This window comes from Leptinotarsa decemlineata, unplaced genomic scaffold, assembly GCF_025532065.1.
Source record: "Leptinotarsa decemlineata unplaced genomic scaffold, Ldec_3_MD MMD2_P_RNA_scaffold_11, whole genome shotgun sequence".
In the NCBI taxonomy this organism is placed as follows: Eukaryota; Metazoa; Arthropoda; class Insecta; order Coleoptera; family Chrysomelidae; genus Leptinotarsa; species Leptinotarsa decemlineata.
This window is the reverse complement of record NW_027412525.1, coordinates 6,292,632-6,318,358: the sequence shown is the minus strand read 5'-3', so window position 1 is coordinate 6,318,358 and position 25,727 is coordinate 6,292,632. Positions and strand designations below refer to the sequence as shown.

General features: G+C 35.9%; 1 protein-coding gene and 1 long non-coding RNA gene across 6 annotated transcripts in view; one reads left to right on the top strand and one right to left on the bottom strand.

The window, feature by feature from the left end:
* Ir8a (Ionotropic receptor 8a) overlaps nucleotides 1-25,727 on the top strand; it is a 465,956-nt gene that overhangs the window by 264,263 nt on the left and 175,966 nt on the right. The gene's annotated exons all lie outside the window — the stretch shown is intronic.
* Nucleotides 1-25,727, bottom strand: part of LOC111510342 (uncharacterized) — a 106,981-nt gene that overhangs the window by 10,544 nt on the left and 70,710 nt on the right. Inside the window, exons 5-6 of one of the 3 annotated variants that reach the window (XR_012464402.1) lie at nucleotides 7,980-8,097; nucleotides 7,755-7,864 (exon numbers count right to left, since the gene is read on the bottom strand). The exons of the other annotated variants lie outside the window; for them this stretch is intronic. This is a non-coding gene — a long non-coding RNA (uncharacterized lncRNA). The remainder of the gene's footprint in view (nucleotides 1-7,754; nucleotides 7,865-7,979; nucleotides 8,098-25,727) is intronic. 3 annotated transcript variants of the gene reach the window in all.

Here is a 25,727-nt window from a genome sequence, read left to right as displayed (position 1 = left end):
AATGTAGTTCAGGCATTGTCCCAAAAATTTACATACCGATCAAGGGAAAGAATTTTTCAACAATAAATTTCAAACTTTGATGAAAAAACATGAAATGAATCACTACAATACGTACAGCTCCACTAAGGCTTCTATAGCTGAACGTACCAATAGAACGTTGAAAGAAAGACTTTTCAAATATTTTAGTCTGAATGGCACCTACAAATGGTTGAATGTCTTGCCTTAAATCACAAAATCCTACAATGATACGCCACACTCGAAGACGGACATACAACCTTCGAAAATCACCAAAACCAACGAAAAACAAATTCTCAAATCAACAGACAGAGCGTTGGAGCAATACGAAATGACCGCTCGAAATGAACACCAATTGCTGTTGATTGCATTCCCCATGTCATCTTATGAAATTCTATGTAGTCTGGGTCCATGCAGAGACTTCTGCCCATGCATAATTTTGAAACAGCAGTTCTCCATTAATTTATTCAATTCAACAAGTCATGAATGGGCGACCCTCATTGACATTCTGCAACAAATAAAGGAAAATTTCTTTGAATCACAAATTGATGAGTATGTAGAAGAGTATGATCCAATTACAACACATTGCGTGGATCACATTCACATCACACAGTACATCGGAAGTAATAACAAACAAGTTTCTATTTCCAAAGATACCACGAACGTGGAGCTGTTTCAACGAGATGTGAACGAGATCTTGAATACTCACCTTGGTGTGCTCTCTGACCGTATCGCTATGCTGGATGATTTGAACTTTTATGATTATTATCGAGGTGTTTTCAATATAATACAATCATGGTTAATTCAACTTAGAAAGAATGTTTTTGTTAAGCCTCAGCTTTGGATAGTCTGTATGCTAATGCTCTACGTGAATATTCATTTTATTATAAACATGTAATAGTGTATGATTTATGTAATGAATGAGAGAATGTTGTTACATTTGTTTCGTTTGATGCATGAGGTGAAAAAAAACAACTTTGGAAAGTTGTATGATGTAATAAAATACCAAAATTTCATTATATGTATATTTATTTCAAATTATATCAACGTGTGTGTACAAAACATATACACAACTTCAATATATTTCATTCAAATTATATCAAAGTGTACATGTACAATAATGAATAGTATACAAAAACTGAAATACTAAAAAAATATTTTTGTTTGCACCCAATTCTTGCAAAGTTGGTGGACTCCTACCGCTGTTAAAAATTCTCAGAGAAAACATACCTATCAGTCATATTCGAACAAGGACAAAATTTTTCAATGAATCACATCATTAAAAAGAAAATCCAAATGATAACCTCATTTCAAGCAATAGTGCCCCTAACGTGAAGTGTCGAATGATTTGGGAATAAATTTTCGTTTATTGTCGTGTGGACTCAAGCCTATTTTCACCTGCTTGATACTGAAAACGTTGTGAGCGTATGATCGAATAGTAAACTGTTCACATATTTTTTCTTTGAAATTTTTAAGACAATCGATATAATCTTTGAAATCAATTTTAGTTTTGACTACATTACATCGAATTATCTCTGGTTATTTGATAACATTTCCACCCTGCACTTTGTAGGTGTACATTTTGGAACGTAACCCTCAAAGTGCGTGATGATTTCACCATTTGCTTCATCTTTCATTAACCCCGAAATTTTTTGTTCACAAGTGAAATTTGGAACTTATGATAGGTTCTTCACAAGTTATTTCGTAGATGAAACTATCTGTATCTATTATTGCCATTCCGATATACAAAGGTTTATTGAAAACAAGTTTGGCCTTCCTCAATTCAATAGCCCCCAAGTCTATATCAAAAAACGGCTCGAATGTGAAATCGGGGCAGGGTTTGACCACCCTGTATAACTGAATGTATCTTATCGTTTTCTGAAAATAGCATTAACCATTAGCTTATATAATTTTTTGTCAAAAGAACTGATGGCTGCAGCCCTTAGGACGAGTATTCAACTTGATGTAGAGATGCAGCCATGCGAATTGTTTGAATTTCACAATCCGATGAATTTTGGTTAGAATCAAACCGTTTTTCAATGTTTGTTTCAAATTGCGATAATGCAAAATATATTTCTTTTATCATACAGGGTACCTATCAATGTTTTTTGTTTGGAATTTGGTGGTGCTTGATGCTCTGGACGAAGCGAAAAATCTTTATATGAATCATATAATCTCTCAGAGTATTCCAAATCAACTTAAATATGTAAGCCTTCTGAAGCATTGTCATGAATTTCAGTTACATCTTTATCAAAATATTCAACCCACTGAAAACTATCTTAAGATAAAAATTGTGGCATTGCCCACACATAAATTATTAACGTCTAAATATAAAAGATATTTTGAAGGTTTTTCGGGATTGTATGGTTCCATATATTTATTATTTGCTTCAGAATATCTATTTTTCTACAAACATAATCATGTCAATGTCTTTTGAGATTTGTAATTTACATTTCGTATACTTCATCATGGCATCCCACGTGAACACAGGCATAGTATATTACCATACGGGGTCCAACCCATAAGTTGCCATAAAATATCCGTTTTCAAATATAGGTCCGCATAAGATTCCAAATTTGTAATTTTGAATGATTTCCAAACATTTTTTGCGTGAGCCTATTTCTCATTTGTTATGTATTCATCATTTGATTTATTACAGAATTCTTCTCGTGATGATAACCCGATGTCGTTCAATTTTTCCATCCTATTCACATAATCATTTGGAAAAACCCTCTTTCTGGTGAGAAGAGCCAATTTCTCATTATCTATACTGAAACCAATAATGATTGAGAGTAGAAGTAAGCCCAGTTGACAGCAAATCGGGGCGTGCTTATTAATTTTTGAGAGGGTTAAGAATGAAAGAAAAATTCTTAGTACAATTAGTTAAAATATTCATACACATTTTTTATTTATTTCATTAAAACTTTGCAATATCGTAATTTACCTAATCGTTGTAGTCATTAGGTGGGCCTTATGAAAACGGAGTAATAATCGTGGTATATAAATATATAACTTTTTTTCACTATTGGGTTGCAGCAATTGATAAGTGAACTCTTTATAACTATTTTCAAGCTTTCGAGTAACTTAAACTCATCGTCAGGGGTACTAGAAAATACAAATTACAAATTTTTGATAATAGAATATAATATAAATGTAAATGTACAAATTTTCGTCTAATCTTCAACCTCAGATTCGTCACTGTTGCTACCGCTATCATCAAAGTGAATTATGATTGGTTCAATATTGTGTTCAATACGGTTGTCTACGTCCCACATTTTTTGCTTTTCTTTTAAAACATGCTGCATGCATTTCTTCCAGTCTTCTGCAGAAACAGTTCAAATAGCTTTTTGTAGTTGATGTTGCACGTCCACTAATTTAAATGTTCTGTTTTCTCGTGCCACATATCCTTTTACTTGCGCCCAGATGAATTCTATTGGGTTTAATTCGCAGTGGTATGGTGGTAACCTTAAAACTGTAATTCCACGACTTAACGCCATTTCATCCACTGCGAATTTTTTATATTTGTCTGTGTGTAATTTTGTTAGCTGAAGTAGTTCTGCCTTCAAACTATCTTTGTTATGTTCTCATTAATTAACCATTCTTGAATTGCTGTTTTTTCCATGATTGTTTCGGTAATGGTTCTAAATGTCGACTATGGTATGGGGCATTGTCCATGATGATGACAGACCCAGGTTCCACGAGTTGAATGATGCCTTCAAACCATTTTTCAAACACCTCCGCATTCATCTCTTCATGATAGTCGCCTGTTTTCTTAGATTTAAATATTAATTCACCATTTGGTAAAAATCCACTGTCGCTTCCTATATGCCTAACTATCAGACGACTACCTTTTCCAGATGGCTGTTTTAACCCAACTGACAAACCTTCAATAAAGGCTTGTCGTGCACTTGTTATATTACCATCCTGCCATACTTTTTTGACCGTATGTCCTTGGTTAACCCATGTCTCGTCCATGAAGTACAATTTTTTTTTGAGCTTCCGAAATTCGTCAGTTTTTCTTAGATAGTTTCTTCTCTATGCTATTATTTCTTGACATTCAATGAGAATGCTTTTCCTGTCAACTTTTCCGTACGTAAATTTCATTTCGTGTACAAGTTTCCTAAAAGTTTCTTTACCCATTTTTGGGACCAATTCATGATCGCTAAGTGCCTCCAGAACTGTTTGTAGTGTGGGCAGCTCATTTCTGAAAAAGAAACTGTGAATAGTTCTGCGTATACTGGTTTTGGCTTCTTCATCAACTGTTATTTTTTTTCGTTCGGTACTAGTTTTTGGCGTTTGTACGTCCCCATGAATTTCTGCTTCTCTTAGTATTTTGTAAATCTATGATTTCCGTACACCGGTATAATCAGAGCACATATCAACTGATTTATCTTTTGTAATTGTGGAACTTAATGATGTAGAAATGCCCGGTTGGTTATTCGGAGGTACACACGTAGAATTACAGCACACATGCACAAAGTCATCTTTTGGTGGCTGATGATCTCTTTCAAGACAGTGAAATACTCGCAGTACAATTTGTTTTTCTCTTACTGACCGAAACTCCGACCGTTTTACCTTTTTCGACGTGGAAGGCCCGACCATGTCTCCCATTTTTTGAGTAGTTTGAGAACGGTGTAGAAATATAATTATGTAACGCTTAAACACTTATTAGCACTATTATTTTCACCAATTGTTATCACAACACGTCGATTGATGACTAACTTAACTGTAAAACGTACAATTCACGCTGTATAATTCACAAACCAATGATACGCTCATGGCTGCAAGTACATTAGTGAGGACTGCAACGATGAGATGGAAGTTACGGTAAAGTGACAAAGACAGAAATATCGTTGGGTACAGCGTTGCCACTAGTTGTAATAAATATCTAACACTATACAGAAAATAATGAATTTTAACTGATCAGTTATCAGGAAATGTATAAGTATTACTCATTACAAGCTCATTACTGATTTTTGTCATAAATAATACCTTTTAATCGTACTAGTATTGTGTATTATCTATAATTTGCCACAACCTACAACTCTACTGCTTACTATATTTTGATTCTGCTATAAACTGGTAACGTAAAATTTAGATATGACAACGCGCTTTACTCTCAATCATTATTGGTTTTACTATAAATGAATAATTTTTTCAATTTCCAAATAATTTCGATCCAATGTGAATAGTAATTCATCCAACGATGAATCGGAATGAATCTATTAATCGAAATTCAATTTTAGTTTCAGCATCGTTCTGTATAGAGGAAATGTATTTTTCTTCATTTGAGGGAAGTATGCTCACACATCCTCTTTTTGCGATATCTTTTATAAAGAAGTGACTGTCGTATCCTGAAAGATTATGGAAAGGAATGGGTACCACAAATAATTATCGAAAATTGACATTACAGGGGGCTTGGTGTGCAAATATGCGAAACGGCCCTGTATAATGGTCATGATCGTACATGATAACATCTTTGAGGGTGAACCGATATTATTCATGGGCACTGTCATCGGCTCAATATCCTTTATTTTTCATTCGAAAAATTCTGCAATATCAGACAACTCATCGGCGAATCATTTCATACAGTCTTCACCTCGATAGCTTTTGAAATGAGGAAGACTGTTGTCATAGGAACACTTGAAGTAGTAGCCTGCACTGAAAGGTATATGTTTCTGGTATTGCTTGATCTGCTCGCGGGCAGATGGCGCTGTACGTAACCTCATCGATATTTCTTGATCTATTCGCGGGCAAATGACGCTGTACGTAACTATCTATTATTGCTTGATCCATTTGCGGGCAGATGGTACTGTACGTTACTGTCAATTATTGCTTGAGCTATTCGCGGGCAGATGCCGCCATACATAACCTCCATGGTAGGTTGTTCAAAAGAAAATCAAAATAAAAAACATATTTTGAAAATTATAAGTATTAGCGAAATTCAGTACTATAGATGAAATATTTAAATATTTTCAATTACACGTGATTCAGTACAGAAAAAAGTTCAGAACGAAACGGAAGATACATCTTAAAATCTAATCTGATTATCTGAAAGCAAACCAGAATATGGATTTCAACAATGAAAACTTCATCGTAAATTGTACACCTAAAAAATTCAGTTAGTTCAATAATGATCACGGAATATCGCATAGGTATGCAGTTGAAAGGTTTTTGAAATATTTTAAGGGAGTGTTGACATACGGTTGTTACCTGATAAAAGAAAATGAGCGGATGTTTGATTTTTTTTTCTCAAACATTTAATTTATACTCAGTCAAAATTTAGATGCCAGATTACTGGCTTATTAGACTGTTCAAAGGTTCATACTATGCCAAAAAGTCAAAAAGTATTTATTTCACAATTACTATATACATTGTATCTACATTTCAAAATATCCATACATTCCAGGGGAATGGTGGAAAAAGGAAGGAAAATCCCTCGAGCAAGACGCGCCCTTACGACCTCAACGGGGGAAGAAGGTGCAGAGCGTCTCTCACGTTGTTAGGCCTCGAAATTTGATGTGCAGACTTCCAAATAGCTTTAACTGCTTCTGATACCTCCTGTCTTGGGCTTTTGTGTCACTCAACATGGAATTGGCATTCAGGTCTATCAAAGTTCACACTCGCTCACGTTCAGATTCACTTCAGATACTCCCGGAAAAGGCGCGTGCCTTTTCGTGAGTATCTGGAGTAAGAACTCTCGTTTGTTCAAATTGTGGTTAACAGATTTTTGTCAGGCGTTTTCAAAGGTGCGTCTGTGTTGCCAATTCAAAACAATTCAAAACAATACAATCCCAAACAATTCAAAACATACATATATACATTTCTTTATTATGAATTGTAATTATTGATGTTTTGGAGAAATTCCACAAAGGCCCTCCATGTTTCGAAATATCCTATAGTGTCTTGTAGCAAGCGTATGAGGTCATTGATTGATCTCAATATCTCTCCTATGTTAATTAAAGAATTCAGCTTCCCAAAAGCCTGAGGGATCTCTCTTTCCTGCTCCATCATCGCCGAAGGGGCCCGGGTAACTCGCCTTGCAGTAACTTTTTTAAGTGAACTTTTCAGTTTTGCCGTTTATTACTCTTGAGCAGATTCTATGTGGATCAAATTGTATATATCATATTTTCAGATTTTGAAATATTGAAAACCCAAAAATCATCAAGAAACATCGACTTCTTGAAAAAAATGTCTTTCAAATATTCCCCTTTTCGCTCAGTTTGAAATTTATGAAATCTAAATTATACTCACAGATTGAGATTTTGTTGTTGAGACTTTTCCTTGGCTTATAGGTCCAATTTGTGTTTACTCGATAAACTTGGTTGGGAATTGAAGTTGGGATAAAGATTATGAGCAATTTCACAATTTCGTCAATCGTCAAAAACGATTATTTTTCAGAGAATTTAATAAAAAAAAACAGAATAAACACTCAGGTGCTGGAATAACCATAAATGATAAATTATACTATTATACCATTTAGATCTACACTCTATATCAATAACCCATTTCCAAACCTTCTGGAGAAAATAATAATAATTTCTAACTCAATTCCCATTGAGTGAACATGCTTTTTTTTACTCTAAGGGCAGTGGACACAATTTTACCACCGGTCGCGTGAAAGTGCCTTTGCTCGGTTTTAAAGTTTCGTTACGCACAACCCCGTCGCTACCTGGGTGAACCGTGGTAACTACAGCTAACGGCCAATACGAATTTGTAAACTACTCAAATATTCTAACCTTCAGCGGTTCCAAAAATCTTGAACCATTCGATCGACTAGTTGAAATCCAATGATAACCGAATGTAGAGCACGAACAGGACCTCTTCCAGATATGAATCTTTTAAATCCCTGTAAAAATAATCGGTTGACAAAGAGCTAACTAGCTTCAAATGTATTGCCTTGACAGACATACAAATGTACAGACTCACATAACTGTTATATATTAGAGAATTTTTCCGCTTACCGAAAATAATTTTGAACGGCCAAAATAGTCCATCTCAGTGTTAGTAAAAGCACTGGCTTTTTGTACCCGTACTGATGGTAAACTAGCCATCAATGACTCTTAAATTTCAGGGTTCAACCTGAAACAACAATTACACTTATGAACACGACTTCTGATCAAATTTCTTCTACTATAAATCCAATATTTTTGACGTGACATGACTTCTAATGAATAGGCACCCTTATGTAAATATATTTCACGATTAAAATCCACAAGTCTTTCTGTAAAAACATCTTCAGCCGGTAATATATACGTATGCTCTTTAGAGAATCCCAAGTTAGAGTTCCCAATTCGACCCCCGACCCTATGCAAACCATCCTGCACAAAAGAGTCCAACCCCTTCAAATCGGAAATGCATTTTTTATTTTCATTCAAAAGCGTCAAATCATACTCAAAATGTCCATTTTGTACTAGTTTGACTAGAAGTATTTCTGCCTTTTGTAAGTCACTTGCTAAAATTATATATTTTCTTTCGTTTCTTATAGAAACGTCGAGCAGAAACCGTAATCCGTGAAATTTTCAAAAAAAATGAACCTCTTCATTAGATTCGAAAAAGTATCGTAAATTTCCGCATTTTCCACAATTTAAGTTTCTGATTCTTCATTTTGGCGCGGAATCTCAACTCCGTTTTCTGAAAAATCAGGCCACTCGTTCTCTGAACAACTCATTGATTAGGGTCCGATGAGCCATATGCGGTGATCAATCAATTGAGAGGGAGTGAGACCATGCAATAGAGCGTCCGCAGCATTCTGATTACCGTCAATATAGTGCCATAGGGCATTTTTTACATTCTCTTTGATTTGTGAGATACGATTTCTAACACAAAAGTCTTTCAAATAGGGTGTTTTCAACCAGCTAATCACAGTACAAGAATAAGAGAAAGCCAAGATTTCAGAAATCAATACACAGTCCTGATAAGTCTCCACCACTAGTTTTACTAATTCAGACAAAAAATGACTAGCAAGAAGTTTGATCCGAGGAAGAGTCGTATCCTTCGTTGGACTAAGTTTGGATTTCGCACAAATCAGCTGAACACTAATATCATTTTTTCCGGAAAATGAAACTGTTCTCAAGTATACTACCGCACCGTTACCTATTGTACTTGCGCCCGCGAATGCTAAAATAATGATAGGTCGTTTACCAATCGTTGAAGTTTATGAGTTCACTCCATTGTGAGCGTACAATTTTCCATTTTTTAACGATACTCTGGTGGGGTTTTTCATCCCAGCCAATATTTGAGAGCCTTAATTGAAAATTTCGAATATAAAATAAATGGAGCTAATAATCCCAGTGGATCAAAAAATTTTGCCACCGCTGACAAAGTGGCCTATTTTGTGCAATTTGACTCTGGTATTTCAACCTCAAAACTGAAAGTGTCTTTTTCTGCATTCCACTGAATGCGTAAAATGTTTGTGTCCGTTTTAAAAATATCCGTATCCAATCCTCTTCTTCTAAAGGAATGTTTTTTCAATACCGAAGCAAAGTTACGCCAATGTTTCATTTGCCAATCCTTTTTATTGAATCTGACGTCATAGCAATCCAAAATAACGGAAGTAGATGAACAACGTATGTACGAGACCACTTCAAAGTCGAGCGTCGCTGGTAAGTATTTCAGAGAGAAACTTTAGTGAGTGGAGAGAAACGTGTGACGTCATCGACGCAGGATGGAACGAGTATCGTAGCGAGTCAAGCATGGAACTCGGCCCCCTTAGTACTCCACATCACCGCTCAGGCCCTCTTGCGACTCTGCCTCACCCCTCGGCCCCCTTGTCACGTTCCAGTCACGTGATTTTAATTAAAAAAAGTTTATTATAGTTATGAGCCTCTACACCAACGTAAGATATTGAAAGTAACTGCGAATGTTGGGTATTTATGGCGTTAGTTTTGTCGGGACCGAAATTGACTCATTCATCATACTTAACAGCATTTTTTTTTTATTTCCGTAGACTGTATTCATCATTATCATGTTGAAGATAGGAAAATATACTTAGATTTGGGAAATAATTGATATTTCATGTAAGACGCGTATGACGTAATCGAGATAAAAAGAGAGGGAGATGGTATCGAGGTTTTACGCTGCCAAAGCCAGCATGGCAGGTTCGGCGTTGCCGGTTGTAAAATTTGTCGTTATGGGGCAATATAGCGTTGCCGGTTTGAAAATAAAGGGTTAGGAATACGACTGTGTACGATATGTCTCAAAATACATCATTTAAAGAAAAAACATGACGTTGAAGTGTACAGGGTGCGTCAAAATATATCTTTTAAGAAAAAACATGTCAGTTTAACAGAAGTCTAGCATTCCAACATGTCAAAAGGGCACTAATCCTCGTATCTTTGTCAACCAAGTTAGCATCATCAGGAGAAAAAGGCGATCCAAAAGTGTCGAGAGGTTAAGCGTTGTGGACTCAACGTGAGGGCAATGGAGGAGCGAAGTATTCGACAATGACATTTGGAAATACGTTATTTTGCATAAGTTTCGAAAGAAAACGATGTTCCGTATGTTTTCGATCGTTTTTCGTGCGTTTTCGATCGTTTTTTGTGCGCTTTCGATCATTTTTTCTGCGTTTTCGACCGTTTTGCATACGTTTTCTATTTTTGTTGAGGGTATCATAAGGCGGTGAGGTTAGATAAAAAAGAAGAAATGATTTTGAATAGAAATTTATCATACATTTTTATCTTGGTAATATATCACAAAGCCATTTGTATAAAATATCTACGTTTCGGAGACTGCAATTGTAGTTGGTTCGCTTGCGAATGTGATGCATACAGGGTGAGACACCTCTGTTGTTGTCTAATGTGGGAACCATCCATGTTGTGTTGTCAAAGCCCTCCAAATTCACAACGCGTGTGGGTATATTCAACTCGTGAAATATTTCAGTTAGAAAGTCATGTTTTTGATGTCCTCGCACATAAATGACATCGACACCTTGTAGATTTTCCGTGAGGATGGCATCCAATTGATTATATTCCACAAAGCCAGAGAAATACCTCAATCCGTGAATGTTTCGCTCCAAGTAACAGGTGGTACGACGATCTCCTTTACTCAAACTGGAAAATGGTGTGTTTGGCAGCAGTAAAAAGTTACTACACTGAATTACAACGACTATTTCTTCAGGACGGAATTTTTGCTCGACGGTGAAGCCTTGAATATCTACAACAGCTATTCTCATGTTGACTCTTCGATTGATACTGAAGCAAAATCACATGTTCAGTTCCATTTTTCAATAATTTCGCTGAGTGGGAGGTGTTCTATGACAGTGTCGTGCACAATTATGCAATAGGCTCTAGTATTTTGAGAAAATCCCTCGGATGCTTCGATTTCAAGTTTTACATCAACACTGGAACTTTTGATGCTCTCATCCCTTCTGAAACAATCGATGAAAAAGAGAACTTTGTTGATTGGTCATTTTGTAGCGGAGACCAAATTGTGCGTAGTTGAAATAAGCTTGCGAAAAATTCCCCTTTGCAAAATTCAAATGCATATTTTCCTTGGGGTAATTCTCACCGTTAAGAGTGAGCGTTATATTGGTAATATTCAAATGATTGGATATTGTTGGATCATTGTTGACTTTAGTGTTGTCACGATTTTTTTCGAGCGAGGGCTTTCGAGGAACGAAGAAGTCTTGACGGCCCATATTTCACTTTTTGCATCTTGTGTGAGAGCAGGCAGCATATGAAGTTCCCATTTTCTGAACGGTATGAGAATAGGAGTGTCTGCTTGGATAGCTTTCAAAAGTTGCTAAGTTGTAATTCAATTTGATCATGCGGAAAGATTCGTTTAACTTTCAGTTCGATATTTTCAATTTCCAATTTAACTTCCGTTTTCGGTGTTAGTGCAGCAGGAGTCTCTTCTATTTTGAAACAGTTGCTATCATCTCCAGCTCGTACTAATCGAATGGTATGTTTACCGTAGGAAACACACTGATAATCGTTGAAGATATTCGAAAAATGCTCATGGTATGAGCATGTTGAATGTTAGATGAGTTGTGTTGATGACGCCTGTATTTTTGGGAAAAGTCCAACCGGAGGCGGCCAAGTGTTTGATATCTTCGTCGGTGTAGATAAGAAGGCCTCTAACAGTACTAACAATTCCAAGTTCACGAACTGCTTCCAATTCCTTACCACTCTGCTCATAACTAGCAGATTGAAACATGAAAGCACCAGCATTTTTTAAGAATGACACCGCACCGTCCCATTTAGTCTTCTCAACTTTTCCACTAATGAACAGCAGACTATCGTACAAAGCATCATAGGCATCAGATTGATTGATGTTGATTTCAATAACATCATTGTTGCGAAATGACTTGATATAAGGATAGTAGGTACGTCATTCTACCTCTATCGATTTGCGGTTTTCGGAAAATGTTAAACACTTAATTGGACAACATGATAACCAAGATATTCCAGAAACAATTTTCCGTTGTCAATAGTTGTCGACTAGTGAAGGTCTTGGTGAAGACTGACTTGGGGTATGGAGGTGTATTATTTTTATAGATAGTCAGCACCATACTTCCGCTTCAATTCCAAACGAATTATTATTTCTTCGTTTCGGAAATCAATGAGCCTAGAATGTTGGTCGAGCACTCGCAGCGTAATATTGTTTATTTCGTCTCTATGTGCAATAGGTAGGTGAATGGGGTGATTAGGTGTTTAGTCAATTGCATACCCCGGATCAACACCAACAGCAAATTCTTATATCGTATGAGTCTGTGTGTCGTTGTAGAAGGTTCCAAACGTAATGTTGCTATCTATGTGTATGGTGCGTACTTTAATGATATCCACAGGTAGATCGGATTCGTGATGTTCGTTTAGTTTGAGAAGAGTAGATGAAAACCCCAGTATGTGAGCCAAGCTATTTGCAGTATTGAAAATCGTCGAGATTTCATGAAATTTTGGAGTTCGGAGCACCCAGTATTGGTTGTTTTGTGTTCTGATTTATAAAAATAGATGAAACATGATTTGTCAGTTTTTGATATAAGAATTGTCAGATTAAAAATTTTTTGAGATTTTCTGCATTTTTGAAAAGTTATTAGAGTCTTTGTAAAGAGTTTATTCCATTTGTATCCTTTTCGATACGTATTCTTCACCGAGTAGGTGCTGTTTTAGGAATTTTAATAACATTTGGCGACCGTGACAGGACATGGAAAAACTTTTGAAGACTTTAGATGTCCACCGAACTTCGTTCACACGAATCTATACCGAAACGGTTCGACTGATGGAAAATGCAGATTTAGATATAGCTGTCGTAATGGGGAATGTTAAGCTGTCAGATGAGGAGATTGAAGTTATTCGAGATTTGGATAAGCAGTTCCTAGAGAAGATGTTGAAAAAAGATACGCCTGCCGACGACGTAGATGATGAGATAGCAAGATCAGATAAACTGTTGAGTAATTATAATAGACTTAAGATGAAAAATGATAGATATCTACCAAAAAATACGCTCTCTGAAAACCCTTCTGTCATCACTGTCAACACAAGTCAAAGTATGCGAAATATTAAGTTACCGAAAATTGAACTCAATAAATTTTGTGGCGATATTAAAAATTGATTACCATTTTGGGCACAGTTCAGCCGAATTCATACTGATGAATCGATCCCTACTGAAGATAAGTTTCAACACTTAATCCAAGCCACTGTACCCAACTCCCGAGATCGTCAACTGGTAGAAATGTATCCCTCTTCAGCTGAGAATTATCCTAAGGTTATAGAGAGTCTCAAATCTCGTTCAAATCTCGTTTTGGCCAAGAAGACCTACTTGTTGAAGTTTATATTTGAGAATTATTGAAGTTGATATTGACTAATTTGGGTTCTAAAGCAAAACTTACTTATCTTTACGACCAAATTGCTACTGATTGCGATGATAATGAAATTAAAAAATTATCGTTTGATGAAAAACGTAAAATTTTGGTCAAAGGTGGTAGATATTATATAAGTTTATATATGTCTGAGATTCGGGCATGTTGCTCGTAGATGTTCAGTAAACATTAAATGTTCTGAATGTAAAGGTAAGCATGCTGCTACTTCAATGTGCGATCAAATAGCGAAACTTAAAGAGAAGATTCTACATTCTCAGACGGATTCAGAAAACATTAAGACAGTAGAAAGTTTATCCAATTATTCTTTCAATGGGGTATTTTTGCAAACGTTAGTTGTCAGAATTTGTGGAATGGGCAATTCACGTTTAGTCAGAGTCATCATAGATACCGGTTCTCATCATTCGCATATTTCAAAAAATCTTGCTCTGGAAATGGAATATGGATCGCTAAGACAGGAACAAATTATACATGCTCTTTTTGGAGGAGTTCATTCCGAAGTTACTGCGAAATATCAATGTCATTTTGAAGCTCTTAGTCAAACTGTTATCTGTAGTAAAATTATTTCGATTCGAGAGGGTCCTTGGATGTAAGAACTCGCTGAGTTCTTACATCCAAGTTTCTATATCTGATACTGAAGATGGTCCAATTGAAATTTTGATAGGCGCAGATATTGCAGGGAAACTATTCACTGGAAATCAACATATCTTGAAAAGTGGTTTGGTTGCAATGGAAACGAAACTTGGTTGGATTTTGATGGGTAAAATATCTAGTGAATTGTCTGATGTTTCTGAATCTTTATCGTTGATAGCTACTTCTTTGTTATGTCCGAACGATTCATCTAGTTTGTGAAATCTAGATGTTTTAGGGATTGCAGATCCTAATGAAAGACAAACAAATAAACAATATGAGACCGATATATTGAGAACATTTTTCGAAACTATTTCCATAAATGATGAGGGTCGTTATGAAGTTGGGTTAATGTGGATGGATGGGCATCCGCCACTACCAAATAATTTTCACTCTGCAAAACGACGACTAGATAATCTCATGAAAAATTGAAAAACGATGGATGTTATAACGATTATAATGCGGTGTTTAAAGAATGGCTTCAACAAAAGATTATAGAAAAGGTTTCTATTATAGAATATGATACTGGTAGTTATTTTTTGTCACATCGTCATGTAATGAAATTGAACAGCTCGTCAACAAAATTACGTCCTGTTTTTGATGGCTCTGCCAAAAAAAAATCATCCTTCTTTAAATCACTGTCTCGAAAAAGGAGTGAATTTTATTGAATTGATTTCTTCTATATTGCTTAGTTTCAGACTTGAAAAGATTGGTGTGATTGCTGATATCCGAAAGGCTTTTTTACAAATTAGTATAAAGAACGAGGACCGAAATTTTCTGAAATTTTTATGGTACGATGAAGAGGGTAATTTGCAGATATATCGACATGCCAGAGTAGTGTTTGGATTGTCTTGTAGTCCCTTTATGCTTGCTGCAGTTATTCATTTTCATCTCGATTCATTCCTCAAACATCCGGTAGAAAATTTCCGAATATCCAATATCTCAAAAATAAAGAGCCGTTTTTATGTTGATAACTGCGTAACAAGTGTGAGCAGTGAGGAAGAATTACATCATTTCATTTCAGATTCTACTCAAGTTATGTCAATTGGTAAATTTGATCTGCGCGACTGGGAATTCTCTCTTATAGTCCATTCCGATTCTGAATTTTTGGGAAATGATGTATCACCTGAATTAGGATTGCTATGGAATAAGAGAAGTGATACTTTTGAGATAAATTTAGAATTTTTGAAAGATTTTAATGCGGAAATGATAACTAAAAGAGTTATTTTACAACTGCTCATAAGGTTTTTGATCTCATTGGATTTATTTGTCCAGTGCATATATGTTCTCGTATTTTGCTACAAAAAATCTGGACTTTAAAAATTGGTTGGGGTGCAGTAGTTCCTGAAGATATTAAAGAACAATTCCTCCATTGGGTAGAGGAATTACCTTTTTTGAGAAAAATAAAAATACCTCGATGGATATCTATATCTGCTGCTACTAGGAAAAGCTTGCATATGTTTTGCGACGCAAGTAAAGAGGCATATGCCTCTGTTATTTTTCTCAGAACTGAATCATCACACGATGTTAATTTACAGTTGGTTCAATCCAAAAACAGAGTAGCACCAATAAAAGATATAACGATTCCCAAACTTGAGTTGTTTGGAGCCACAATTGGTGTTAGATTGTTGAATTCTGTTTTGGATTCTACGGTTAATAAAATGAATCTAGAGATATTTTGCTGGACAGACTCAGATACTGTTCTTGCTTGGATTCGTCGAGAAGATATCTGGAAGCCATTCGTCTGGAATAGAATTCAAGAAATCCGGAAATCTACTTCAAAATCATTCTGGTTTCATGTACCTGGTCACATGATTCCGGCTGATCTTCCATCGAGAGGTTGTTTGTCAAATCAACTATTATTGCTGAAATGGTGGGAGGGTCCTGCCTGGTTGAGAAATAGAAATGATTGGCCAGAGCAAAATTCTGAATTAAACGAAGAGGAGATTGTCCGAGATAGGAAGATATCAGCAAATATATTGTTGAATATATCAACAGATTTTTCTATGTTCTATAGGTATTTTTCCAAATACCAACAAAATCTGAATATGACGGGTTGGATTTTCAGGTTTGTTCATAATAGTCGAAATCCAACTCAGAAAATATCAGGACATCTTTCTGCCGAGGAATTAAATAATGCTGAAGTGCATTTGATGAAAATAATTCGGAGTGAATCTTTTAATGGGGTTGAAAAAGGTAAGATTCAAAGTCTGGCCCCTTTTTTGGATGAAAAAGGTGTTATCAGAATAAAAACTGAAATCACTGAACGTGATGATTCATATGATTTTCTTTATCCAATTTTACTACCTTCAAGACATTTGGTGACTGAGAAAATTATTCTTCATTTCCACCAACAGAGCTGCCATGCAGGAGTACTAGTTGTACTCTGTAAAATCAGAGAATATTTTTGGATTCCTAAGAAAGAAAGATGAAATGTTGTGAAAGAGTTATTAAGAAAACAATTGGGAAGAGCAAGTTTGACTTATGAAGAACTTTTTCCAGCTGTATGCGAGTGTGAAGCAGTGATAAACGCAAGACCTTTGACTTACCTTCCAGAAAATAATGATGATCTGGTGCCATTAACACCGTCGATATTCATGCAGGATATCAAAGAAACTGATTTGGACAACATAAATGCTGATTCTACAAGAAGACACTGGAAATATTTGCAGAAGTTGAGAGAAATGTTGAGGAGGAGATTCAGAAACGAATATCTGAGCCAGCTAATATTATTCAATAATAGAAAACAAATTCGAGAAGTGAAAGTAGGGGATTTAGTTCTCATTGAAAACGAAGATTTAAAGAGACTCGATTTGCCTTTGGGTATTATTGAAGAGATATTAGTAAGGAAGGATGGCAAGATTAGACTAGTGAGATTAAGAACTTCGAATGGACACTTGATGCGACCAATTCAACGATTGTATCCTTTGGAGTTGGATATTCAAGAATCTGAGCTTTTGAAACTTAAATTCAGAAGTAACAGAAGAGAAGGGGAAAGAGAAAAGAAAGTTCAGACGAGAGCTGAACCTACAGAAACCCAAACAAGATCTGGTAGAATAGTTCATCAACCCAACAGACTGACCTATTGATATTTTCAAATTAGAGTTTTGAGTCTTCTTCCATTTTGACTCAAAAGGTGGGAGTGTATTGAAAATCGTCGAGATTTCATGAAATTTTGGAGTTTGGAGCACCCAGTATTGGCTGTTTTGTGTTCTGATTTATAAAAATGAATGAAACATGATTTGTCAGTTTCTTATATAAGAATTGTCAGATTAAAAAGTTTTTTGAGATTGAGTCTTTGTAAAAAGTGTATTCCATTTGTATCCTTTTCGATACATATTCTTCACAGGGTAGGTGCTGTTTTACGAATTTTTATAACATTCAGGTCAAAAATCAATCGAGTGCTTCAGACAGATTATTTCACTTTTCAGCGTATTGTTATTCGGTTTTAGATGAAAAAAATCCTCAGGGTTTTCATTGAACGTTTTAGGCGTGATGTATTTGCTTATTAATTTTTCAATGTCACCAATTTCGTAAGATCCAACAGGTATATCGATGCTTTTCTGTTTACTTTTGTCAGCGTGTTCATAGTAGTAGAATTTCGTACCTTCTTCAATGTTGGGTATACTCTTGTACGAATGAAAACTGAGCAAAGCCAAAGTATATTCAGAATCAGAATCTAATCGAATGGGTGGATTGAAATCGATGGAGAGCGTCGAAGAACGACTCGTTAGCGTTAATATCATAGACATGACTGATATAATGTCAGTATGACATCTCCTTAAATAATGATTGAAACAACAACAAGATTTTGAATAAAAATCATTTATTTCTCCAATAATAACATTCTATTTGCGAACTCACAGGACCATAATACATTGATTTTTGTAGCGATGACGCAGCTGATGTAGGTGGTGGTACCTCATGTCGATAATGGATGAAACATGGTAAACGAATCTGCAAAGCAAATCGATGTTGGTAGTCCTTTGGTAATCTATGCCAAACATCCAATAATTCCCAAGGTTTAGCATTCTCAATTCAATAGTCGATCGATGAAGTTTTCATTTCAGCATCGGTTAAATTTCGCAAAGACTTATCTCCAACCATTCTTGCAGACATTATGGAGCAGAAACTGTAGGCACAGATGTCCGCAATTACTCTGGTCGAAATTTCGATACTGATCATTGTTATATGTAATCGTTATACCTCCTCCAAAATATCTTATCAATTCCATTGGAGGTTTGAGAGAATATTATACAGCATTGCCGTTTTTAATGTAAGCTACCCAATGAGTGCCTGCATTCAATCGAAAATCCAAGTTCAATACAGCACATTCTCGCAGCCGAGGACCACGAGTTGGCAACGTGTCGCGCATGAAGACGAAAATGTGAAATTCTCAGTTGACGGGCACATTTTTGAATTTCCCATTCGTATAAAGCTCTATGGGGTAGCTTCAGTAGGAGTTTTTTCGCTTTTTCAAGTAAAGAACTCGCCCTTTGCGTTGCTGTTGTTTCTTTAGGAACAGACCAAATCCTCGAGTTGTTTTGCGTAGGTACAAACCGGAACCTAAATTTTCCATAGCTTTATTGTGACGTTGATCTTCTTCAAGTTTCTTTTTGGCATTTTTTGGCATTTACGGTTTTTGCGATAGCGCCTGCTCCACCTGCCAACGAACCCAAAGCTGAAAGGGCAGCGAATATAGGTATGAGGGGAAGGATTCCTCCAGATTTTGCTTCGAATGGTATTATCCTAGGTATCCGTATGTTTTTACGTCCTCCAGCTTGACTCAATGCCATTTTAGCAGCTCGCAAACAGAAGCACTAGATTTCTTAATATTGGTAGGATGTGGCTTCCAATTTTCAGTAATTTTTTGAAGCATATTACGTCGAAATGACAACCCCATGTCGAGCTTACGTTTCGCTTTCATTGTTGTAGTTACGAGCCAAGCTGCAGCTTTTTCACCGGATCTAGCGTCTTTCGATTTAACGCGTTCTCAAGCTCTATTTTCCAACACTTGATCTGCTTTATGACGGTCTTCTAATGAGTCGCTTTGAGAGTATGCGATATCGTGATCTTTACAATATTCGTCCAAATATTTACACCGGTGTCACCGCGTTCCAATCTCTCTTTCAATTTGGTGCCTGGTCCGCAAAACTGATAACCAGGTAGATGTAATTCGAACGGGAGCTTATTGATAATCGAATTGACGACACCTGCACCGGAGTAAGTCAACATTGAGAATGATTGGGTGATGACTGTGATGATTTCGTTTATAACCGTAGCGCACTCATTGTCCAACATCACATCATGAAAGTCGTTCAACAAGACAAGACATTACCTATTGAAAATTTGGACTTTTTGAATGAAGCCAACAATAGTAGTGTAGTTGGAAAGCATGGTATATTGTTACCCAATTCGTTTCGTGCAATAATTTGTGGGCCGAGTGGTTGTGGAAAGACAAACGCTATCTTAACATTGCTATTCCACCCGAATGGCGCCAAATTTGAAAATATCTACGTATATTCAAAATCATTGTATCAACCTAAATATCAAGTGGTTCAAGAAATTTTCAGTATAGTCAAGGGGTTGGGATATTATCCGTTCAGGGAAAATGGGGATATCATAAGCTCTCACGAAGCCAAATCAAATTCCATATTCATTTTTGATGATGTCGCATGCGATGGCCAACAAAAAATTCGTGAATATTATTCTTTATGTAGGCATAAGAACATTGATGCCTCCTATCTTTGTCAGACATATTCGAAAATCCCAAAACAATTGATACGAGACAATTGCAATATGATTGTACTTTCCAAACAGGATGAAAAGAATTTGAAACATGTATTTGATGAACACGTCTCTCTCGACATGTCTTTCGATGAATTCAAGAGAATGTATGCCAAATGTTGGCAACATCGATATGAAACCGTTGTAAAAATGAAATATTTCGATAAGAATGGTGTACGTTATCGTCAAGGATTCGACAAATATATAAGTATACACAGTGTGTGATGTAGTATCATTCACCATCATGAAACCGTTGAGCAAAGAAGTTGATGTTATTCGAAAGAATAAAATCAATGAAATTGCACGCATCATTCAAAAAAATATTTGGCTCTGAAATTGGGCAAATCCGAATAAGATGGGTCATTGCAAACATTTTTTAAACCTCTGTCTATTCCATTGAGGAAAATAGCGAATAAAACAGCAACACAGTCAGCTAATACCCCATTGAAAACTGAGGCAAAAACCGAAGTCAAACCAGAGACAGTGGAAGAGCCTGAAACGACTCCATTCCAATCCCTCGTACATGTTGCAGGTACAGATGAGGATGACGATGATGATGAAAACGTCTTTAGTGGGTATGCAGAAGACGAACAGGATGACAACGTTGCGTCATGCATAAATGAACAAGTTGTAGAATAATATATCGATCAATATCCGATAATGTCCCAACCGTACATTTAAAAACATTGGGGAGATGACAAGGAAATTGACAAAGTATACGGTCCTATATATGATGTGGTATTTTCAAAATAGTTCCTAGGCCAAAAGAAAGTCGATTTTGACAAGCGTAGCGGATACATAAAATTGGCTGGGTATCACTGGAAAGGAACACCCGGTATATATGAGCTGTTATTTCTCGACATGCCTGAAAATTATAACACTGAGGATTTGAATGTATACAAAAAGATTTTGAATGTATCGAGCGCTCACAAGAATTCGGCTGGGCATCTGAAAGGCACACAGAGATTCAAGTACACCAACATAATCAAACCGTTGTTTTCCACAGCAGGAAATCGTCGTAGAACTGGTACTAGTTTTTTTCAACCTAAAACACCTCTCACTACTACTGCGATGACATCATGTCTACCCAAAACGTCACATTCAATACGAAACCCATTGAATACATTTATTGGGACGATCCCAACGAGCTATGCGAACGTCTTAAATTATTGTTAGCCTCTCGAGATGTAGGAAATACTTCACACAACAATGAAATCATTGCCATTTTGAATGAACTCAAAGAAGCAGAAATAATTCTATAAGGTACACTACGTTCCCCAATACATTATCATTTTCAAAATGGCTATCGATAAGTTTGGACGTAGCGACAGCAACAGAAAGCGAATATTGCCAAGCCCTCTGGAGGATGTTTGTTGCATTATACTTCAGATGGTAATATTCATTGTGGTGATGGGAAATTGTGTCATGTGAAGAGCCCCACCCACCACTGATTACGATGTTGCTAATAAAAAGTATGTGGATGGAACCGATAATGAACTTGCTTTATTTATATATCAACTAGCTAAGAAACACGGAAAAGAAATGATCCGAGTGAATGAAAAACTAACCGAATTTCAAGGTGACATCTACAAACAAATTACCGAAATAAATTCGAAGGTACAATCTACTGTCAAGGAAATCAAAAAGATACAAAATGAAGTTCAAGCATAACCATAATAAAAGAGCGGGGTTCACACATCTTCACCATGAGTCGTCATGATTTCCAAAGACAAGATTCAACTTGTCAATGAACTACATAAACCAATCTAAAAAAATTATCCTCGACGCCGTACAGTTATCAAAGGAATAGATGACTTATGGCAGATGGACTTGGCTGAGATGAGATCGTTCGCTCACCAAAATCGAAATTTCAAACTAATTCTAGTCGTCATAGATTGTTTTTCGAAATTTGTATGGACTCGACCACTGAAATCAAAAACGGGAGAGGAAATTACGAAAACGTTTGCAGATATCTTGACACGACACATACGAAACGTCCAAAAAATTTACAAACCGATCAAGGTAAAGAATTTCACAACAATAAGTTTCAAACTTTGATGAAAAAACATGGAATAAATCACTACAATACGTTCAGCATCACGAAGGCTTCTATGGCTGAACGAATCATTAGAACGTTGAAAGAAAGACTTTAAACCATTTATAGGTGCTGAATGGCACCTATAAATGGTTGAATGTCTTGCCTGAAGTCACAAAATCCTATAATGATACGCGACACTCGAAGACGGGCATACAACCTTCGAAAATCACCAAAACCAATGAAAAACAAATTCTCAAATCAACATACACCCATCTGAAAATAGCTGGACCGAGAAAATTCAAAGTCGGTGATATTGTACGAATCAGTAAGGCGAAACACGTTTTTGAAAAAAGCTATACGCCCAATTGGACTACGGAATTATTCAAAATCATCAAAGTCAATATTACCAACCCCGCCACCTTCATACTGGAAGATATGCAGGATGCACCTATTAGAGGTGCTTTTTATGGAGAAGAATTACGAAAAACTGCAAATCCTGATATATATGTCGTTGAAAAAGTCTTGAGGAAGAAAGATAAAAAAATATACGTGAAATGGCTGGGTTTGGATAACAAACACAACAGTTGGATCGAAAATGTCGATTTTGTATAGAATCTTATGGAAAACAAGCACACTGACAATGTATTGGGGAGGGCCTTTTGTGAAGAAATATTTGTGTGTTTAATAAACGCACAATATCTGAAATGGACCACGTGATCTGAAGCTATAAGAGCGCATGCGAACACAGATGGATATTCAGTTTGAAAATGTCTCTCGATAGTGGTTACGGTAGTGAAGTTGAAGTAATGTTCGACAGTTATGGTGAAGATTACAATGGAACTCTAAATGCAATAGACAGAGCGTTGGAGCAATACGAAATGGCTGCTCGAAACGAACATCAATTGCTGTTGATGGCATTCCCCATGTCATCTTATGAAATTCGATGTGACCTAAGTCCATGCAGAGACTTCAGCCCATGCATAATTTAGAAGCAGCAGTTCTCCATTCGTTCCATCAATTCAACAAGTTATGAAAGGGTGACCCTCATTGACATCCTGCAACAAATAAAGGGAAATTTCTTTGAATCACAAATCGATGGATATGAAGACGAATATGATCCAATTAAAACACGTTGCGGAGATTACATTTACGTCACGCAGTAATTCGAAAGTAATACCAAACAAGTTTCCATTTCCATGGACACCACGAATATGGAGCTGTTTCAACGAGATGTATACGAGATCCTGAATACTCACCTTGATGTGCTCTCTGACCGTATCGCTATGCTGGATACTTTGAACACTTTCGTGATTATTATCGAGGTGTTTCCAATATAATGAAATCATGGTTACGTGAAAATAAAACTAATTTAACTTTGAAAGAAATCATAGAAGGTTTTTGTCAAGCCTCAGCTCTAGATAGTCTGTATGCTAATGATTACGTGAATATTTATTTTATTTTAAACAAAAAATAGTGTATGATTTATGTAATGAATGAGGAAATGTTGTAACATTTGTTTCATTAAATGTATAAGGTGAAAAAAAAATCAGCTTTAAAAAGTTATTTGATGAAATAAATCACCAAAATTTCATTATATATTTTATTCAAATTTTATCAACGTGTGTGTACAACGATAAATAAGTTTACAATATTTCAATATATTTCATTCAAATTATATCAACGTGTACAAGTACAATAATAAATAGTATACAAAAACTAAAATACTCGAACATATTTCTGTTTGCAGTCAATTCTTGAAAAGTTGGTGGTCTCCTACCGCTGTTGAAAATTCTCAGAGTAACACACACCTATCAGTCACACTCAAACAAAGACAAAATATATCAATGAATCATATCAATAGAAATAAAATCCAGATGATAACCTCATTTCAAGCTATAGTGCCCCCAAGGTAAAGTGTCGGATGATTTGGGGATTAATTTTCGTTTATCGTCGTTTGGACTCAAACCTATTTTCACCTGCTTGAAACTGAAAACGTTGTGAGCGTATGATCGAATAGTGAACTGCTCACATATTTTTTTTAATTTCTGAGACAATCGATATAATCTTTGAATTCAGTTTTATTTTTGACTACATTATATCGAATTCCCTTTGATTTTTTGATAACTTTTCCACCCTGCACTTTGTATGTGTACATTTTGGAACGTAACCCTGCAAAGTGCGTTATCATTTTACCATTTGCTTCATCTTTCATTTACCCAGGAATTTTTTTATTCACAAGTGAAATTTGAAACTTATTATCAGGCGAATAATCGGAAGTATCAAATTTCGATAGGTTCTTTTTAATGAGTTCTGAATAGACATCTTCACTCGTCATTTCGTAGATGAAGCTATCTGTATCTGTATACATTTACTTGCAATTTTCTATACCCAGAGTGGGCACCATGAAATCGTAATGGTAATCAAACATGCATGTTTTTGAAATATCTAAAATTGCCATTCCGATGTACAGAGGTTCGTTGAAAACAAGTTCAGTCTTTTTCAAGTCAATAGCCACCAAGTCTGTATCGAAAACGGTTCGACTCTGAAATCGGGGGCTCGCAATTACATTTTTGGCGCCATAACGACCGTTCCAGGAACTCACAAGTTTGACCACCCTGTGTAACCGAATACTTTCCATCGTTTTCCCGAAAATGGCATTACCATTAGTTTATATAGATTTTTGCCAAAAGAACTGGTGGCTGCAGCCCTTAGAAGAGTATTCAACTCTATGTAGGAACGCAGGCATGCAAATTGTTTGAATTTCACAACCCGATGAATTTTGGTTAGAATCAAATCGTTTTTCAATGCTTGTTTCAAGTTGCGATAATGCAAAATATATATTTTTTTATCATACAGGGTACCTATCAATGTTTTTTGTTTGGAATTTGGTGGTGCTTGATGCTCTGGACGAAGCGAAAAATCTTTATATGAATCATATAATCTCTCAGAGTATTCCAAATCAACTTCCAATATGTAAGCCTTCTGAAGCATTGTCATGAATTTCAGTTACATCTTAATCAAAATATTCAACTCACTGAAAACTATTGCCCACACATAAATTATTAACGTCTAAATATAAAAGATATTTTGAAGGTTTTTCGGGATTGTATGGTTCCATATATTTATTATTTGCTTCAGAATATCTATTTGAACAAACCGACATTTCGCCCCTTATCCCCTCTTCTACAAACATAATCATGTCAATGTCTTTTGAAATTTGTAATTTACATTTCGTATACTTCATCATGGCATCCCACGTGTACACAGGCATAATATAATACCACACGGGGTCCAACCCATAAGTTGCCATAAAATATCCGTTTTCAAATATAGGTCCGCATACGATTCCAAATTTGTAATTTTGAATGATTTCCAAACATATTGTGCGTGAGCATATTTCTCTTCTGTTATGTATTCATTATTTAATTTATTAGAGAATTC